Raw genomic sequence first — 6,176 nt, forward strand, 5'->3', positions numbered from 1 at the left:
ATGAACCGCTGCAATACAGACACTTAAAACTCACTGTATCGCAAAGCACAAGACCCCACGGTGTGATGCAGTTCTGTCAAATCATGTTTAAACAGAAGTTCATGACTCTTGCATCTCAGTCTGCATCAGTTTTATTTTAGCTCCTCATCACGGCCTCCAGAGCAAAGTGTGCGTGGCAACAAAGCCAAGCCTTTCTTGGAAATTGCCCGAAAGTGAATGATGATGGGCATGAGTGGCCTTTGAAGTCAAGAAGAGAAAGAGGCTTTAAGGAGAAAGGGTGAAAAAAAAAAAAAACTGTCCACCCTCACTTTCCCTCCTTTTTCCAGCCTCTTTGTGTCCTCTGTGAACTTGCTCTCCTTGGATGAGACACAAAGGCTCCTGAGGAGAAAGGGCCCCCAGAATCACCGCGACCGCCACACACAGATCCTTTCACTGGAGCTGGCCGTTGGAGCCCAGTACTCACTCTCCCCTAATGTGTGTGTGTGTGTGTGTGTGTGTGTCTGTAGACCCCCACCTCATGTAATCTATGGCTTCTCCATCCCACATTAAACCAAGAAAGGAATGTGAACATAGCAGAAGGCCATTGATCTGGAAGACAGCAAATGTTTCTAGGAAATGCACATCATGCACACACAAAAAGACACTATCATGAACTGAAAAGTTCTATTATGAATAATACACTTGAAATTACTGAAAATGTATGTAGTATACGTATTATAGTTTACATCCGTACATTTTGTATATGTATGCTAGCAAATAACTTTCCACTTTTTCGTTGTTTTTTTAAAAGATTATTAAATTATATTTATTCAGGGAGTGCAGGTAGTGACGGGGCGGGGCTTAGAGATGGGTCAATTGGAGGCATCTACATTCCTGCCAGGTGGCTCCACCCACTCCCATGTCACAGTATTGGGAGCAGGTGTTGGACTCCACACACCTGGAGCTGGTCTCCACATCATGGGAATATAAAAGGCAATCGGAGAGTTCATCTTTGGGTGGCACATGTTGAGCGTGAGGAGCATGCAGTCTCATGCTGCACGTTTGTCGGATTTTTGTCAAAAGCCAGCGGACCAGCTGAGGTAGTTTTGTTTCCTATGGCTGGTGAAGGAGCTAGATTTTCTGTTTTGTTTGTAAAATGTCGGTTTAGGGTAAATAAAACCTCCGTAAGCTGACTTGCTATACTGCCACTTTTTCCCCCAATCCTCCAATGCTGTTACATAATGTTAGCTTGCTATGTTTGTTTTAACTTAACCACATTTGACACTGTAGACTCCTGCTTTCTGCGTGTAGCTGGCTGACAATAGCAGGCGGGAGATTTGTTACCAGCAACTTTAGTTCTGAAGTTCTTTAAACTTCAGAGCGCAGACCTCCGCCGAGGCTGTGGAAAAAAGATAATGCATGCCCCGTGATTCAGAGCTTCTGCAAAATCAAAGGGGTTCTGGCTTGGCCCAAGATACACCCCTCTGCCAAATTCCCTGAAAATGGGTAAAGTAGTTTTTCCATACTCACGCTGACAAAAAGACAAACAAACCAACAACCAAACACAAACCTCTTTGGTAGGTTTCGGAGGTAATAAATTGAGGTAATAAATTGTGATGTATAAAATGAGATGGAGATGCCGGCGCCGTAAAAATGCCTTTCAATTCTGAGCTCCTTTTAAACTAAGTATGAGCTCAAATCTGGATTTTGGCTTCGGTATAAAAAGGTATGACACTCCCTAATTCCACGAATGGAACAAATGAGTACATGTTCCGAATAACAATGTGGTATTATTTGTTTGCTGAAATGAATCCTTTGAGGCCTGGGGACGGGGAAAAGGTGGACTGCAATAATTACGTTCCTCCATACTCTTGTGAAAACTTCCTAGTTCACTTCCTTGGCTGTGACCTTCTGCTCGTTCAATCCCACCCACAATGACCCAGCATGGGAATGCCAGGAGGAGGAGGAGGAGGCGGGATTGAGGCTGCCAGCAGCATTCCACGGCTTAGACTCCTTGCAGATCGGCAGAAACAAAAGCATCGCAAAGACGAGGGGAGGCGAAGGCATGAAAGACTGGGTGGGGGGTGACGGGTTAGAGCGGGAGATGGGATGAGGCTAGGGCAAAACAGGGAGAAAGAGCATCTGCAAAAAAGGAAGGTAGGGCAGAGGAGGTATGCATGAGAGAGAAAGAAAGCGGAGGGAGGCTTGTGGGCTGGACCCCACTCCTCTTCCCATGGTCCCTGCAGACGCAGATCCTCCACCGGGTCCCGTTCTCACACAGTACTGCCCTTAAACATCCGTCACATCCCATTACTGCTGACGCAAGGCTCCCAAAGAGAACTAGAAGGGCATGATGAAATCGGGGGTCAAAATGAATTTGAAGGAACGTGATGAGGGCTATTAGGTTATGGGGTGTCTCATAGAGAGCAGACCTTTTTGTCTCTCCGTCCGAGCAGCACCTTAAATTCGGGGCCATGAAGAAGAGAAGCTGTCAAAATGATCTTTTCAACATTTTCAGCAAGCTTTAATCTTTTTAGAGAAGATGTGACACTAGCTGTATGCCATAGAAATTTGCAAATAATGCATGAAGAAATGCTAAAAATGTAAAGCAGTTCTCACAATACAGATTGAAGGCAGAAAGTGTCTTGTTTGGTTCTGGAAAACATGGCAGAGCTAAGCAAGTCCCAAAACTTTTTCCAAGCTTTTTTCTGTTTTCTCTGTACCGTGTTGTTTATTCTGCTGTCGCAAAACAATATATATTGAAGGAGGAAAAAGCTCAAGAGTTATAGCAAGCTTGTTAGCTCGGTTGCTAACGGGGCAATAAATTCAGAGTTTGAAACAGTTCAAACTGTCTGCAAACCTTCCCTCTGTGGTGGAGCAGTGTATACTCCGACACAGGGGGTTAAATGAAAGTTAATGGTGCTAATAAGCTAGGAGAGCTTCCGCTGCTTTGGACTCTCAAGGGCCAGCAATGTCAAGGAGGTGCAAATAGAAGTTGACCTTGATGAGACAAATTTACATGGATCTAATTTGACCTGGCAAGTGGACAGATTTCATCACCAGCTGTGTAAGTCGCGGGCACGAAACTGTGCTCGTGTAGTTGAGGTCAAAATGAAGGTTGAGTTTGAGGATGGATGTCGAGCGCCGGAAGTTCATCGGTGCCTGTCGTGGTGGCAACCCGAGAACCCGGTGGTGGACACCGGAGGTGAGGGAAGCCTGAAGAAGGAGACCTTCAAGGCCTGGTTGGCCCAGGGGTCTCCCGAAGCAGCTGACAGGTACCGGCAGGCCAGAAGGGCTGCAGCTGCGGTGGTCGCGAATGCTAAAACTCGGGCATGGGAGGAGTTCGGGGAGGCCATGGAGAAGGACTTTCGGTTGGCCTCAAGGAGGTTCTGGCAAACCAACCGACGGCTCAGGAAGGGAAAGCAGGGCTTACCCCAGGCTGTTCTCAGCAGGGGGGGGGGGAACTGCTGACCCGGACAGGGGACATCGTCGGGCGGTGGAAAGAGCACTTTGAGGAACTCCTAAACCCGACCAACATGTCCTCTGCAGAGGAGGCAGCACCTGAAGATCTAGGGGGAGGCTCACCCATATCCCTGGCAGAGGCCGCTGAGGTAGTCAAAAAGCTCCTTGGTGGCAAGGCGCCGGGGGTGGATGAGATCCGCCCTGAGATGCTGAAAGCGCTGGACATAGTTGGGCTGTCCTGGCTGACACGCCTCTTCAATGTCGCATGGGGGTCGGGATCAGTGCCCATGGACTGGCAGACCGGGGTGGTGGTTCCCATTTTCAAAAAGGGGGACCGGAGAGTGTGCTCGAATTACCGGGGTATCACACTACTCAGCCTCCCGGGGAAGGCTTATGCCAGGGTGCTGGAAAGGAGGCTCCGACCGTTTGTCGAACCTCAGATTCAAGAGGAGCAATGCGGATTCCGTCCCGGCCGTGGAACAGTGGACCAGCTCTTTACCCTCGCAAGACTACTGGAGGGGTTCTGGGAGTTTGCCCAACCAGTCTACATGTGCTTTGTGGACTTGGAGAAGGCTTTCGACCGGGTCCCTTGGGGGTTCTTGTGGGGGGTGCTGCGGGAGTATGGGGTGCCGGACCCATTACAACGGGTGATCCGGTCTCTGTACGACTGCAGTAGGAGCTGTGTCCACATTCTCGGCAATAAGTCAGACACGTTCCCGGTGGGTGTTGGCCTCCGCCAGGGCTGCCCTTTGTCTCCGGTCCTGTTCGTGACTTTCATGGACAGGATATCTAGGCGCAGCCTGGGGTGGAGAACGTCAGGTTCGGGGGTCTCGGGATCGCCTCTCTGCTGTTTGCAGATGATGTGGTCCTGTTAGCCTCCTCGGATCGTGACCTCCAGCATTCACTGGGGCGGTTTGCAGCCGAGTGTGAAGCGGCGGGGATGAGAGTTAGCACCTCCAAATCTGAGGCCATGGTGCTCTGCCGGAAACCGGTGGATTGCTCCCTCCAGGTGGGGACGGAGTGCCTACCTCAAGCGAAGGAGTTCAAGTATCTCGGGGTCTTGTTCACGAGTGAGGGTAAGATAGAGGGGGAGATCGACAGACGGATCGGTGCGGCTGCAGCAGTAAAGCAGGCGCTGCACCGGACCGTCTTGGTGAAGAGGGAGCTGAGCCGGAAGGCAAAGCTCTCAATTTACCACTCGGTCTATGTTCCTACCCTCACCTATGGTCACGAACTCTGGGTCGTGACCGAAAGGACAAGGTCGCGGCTACAAGCGGCCGAAATGAGCTTCCTCCGTAGGGTGGCCGGGCTCAGCCTTAGAGATAAGGTAAGGAGCTCGGTCATCAGGAGGGAGCTTGGAGTCGAGCCGCTACTCCTTCGCGTCGAAAGGAGTCAGCTGAGGTGGTTCGGGCATCTAATTAGGATGCCTCCTGGACGCCTCCCACTGGAGGTTTTCCAGGCACGTCCAACTGGGAAGAGACCCCGGGCAAGACCCAGAACACGCTGGAGAGATTACATCTCCCAGCTGGCCTGGGAACACCTCGGGATCCCCCAGAATGAGCTGGAACATGTTGCCGGTGAGAGGGAAGTCTGGGTCAGCCTGCTTGGCCTGTTGCCACCGCGACCCGACCCCGGATAAGCGGAGTAAAATGGATGGATGGATGGTTGTTCGGTTGTAAATGTGTTTGACCAATCGGTGCTTTTCCAAGAGCAGAAATAATGTAGTTATATACTGTCACATTGCATTCAATTTCATATCATAGAGAGATATCACGTTCGTGTTTTTATCTGAACGCTATAAACATTCCATTTGTATAGTTTTTTGGGGCATTTTTGTCTTTATTTGACAGTTAGAAGCAGAGACTGGAAATGGGGAACAGAAGGTAATGGTATGTGCTTGGCTCCCAAGGCACTCCAAACATGTATCTTATTGACATTATCCAAGACATGGGTGCCACCTGTACAAACAGATTTACAGCATCTAATGTCATGTCTTTCCTTCCTTATTATTGTGACAGCTGTAGTAATATTTCTCATTTTGTTAAGGCCCTCGAATACGAGTCCTGATATTCCAACAACCTGAGCTCATTTTGAAATTCTTCTTTTTAGAGTTGGTCTTAGACTGGGGGGAATTTTTCCGGTAAAAGAAAGCCAGGTCCACGGCACTGCCCTGATTGTTGAAGTTTGTTTTTTTACCATCTAGAGAAAATACTAAATACTCAAAAAATACTCCAATTTAATTGAATAAAAAAAATAAAAAAAAGGCTTGAGTTGTATTTTAATTGATGAAGACCTCCAATTAGACAAAGCGTTTTTAGCTAAGTCTCTTTTTTATTGGTTGCTAGGCAACAACCGAATGAGAGCTAACGTAAGTTTAACACAAACCACGAACTTTACATTACGTAATAGTTTCAATAAATGAAAACAACTTACCCGAAACCTTAAGAAGCACACCCTGTCTCATCCGGGCCTATACAGCAACACACTTGTATGAGCAAGCCTCACAGAAAAGAAAGGTAAGGTTTAGGATAAGAATCAGGCGGCGACCTCCGGTTCTGCCGAGTGAAGCCGATGCGGAAGTGTCTTAAACTTGCATTCTCTCTACTGACCAGCAGGGGGCGACTCCTCTGGTTGCAAAGAAATATGAAAATGACTCTACTTCTTATTTGATTTATTACCTAAGTAAACATTGTAAACATGAGTTGATTGTCTCAATCCATTTACTATCTTATGGT

This window comes from Anarhichas minor, unplaced genomic scaffold (assembly GCF_050575085.1).
Source record: "Anarhichas minor isolate MPS153535 unplaced genomic scaffold, ASM5057508v1 ptg000020l, whole genome shotgun sequence".
In the NCBI taxonomy this organism is placed as follows: domain Eukaryota; kingdom Metazoa; phylum Chordata; class Actinopteri; order Perciformes; family Anarhichadidae; genus Anarhichas; species Anarhichas minor.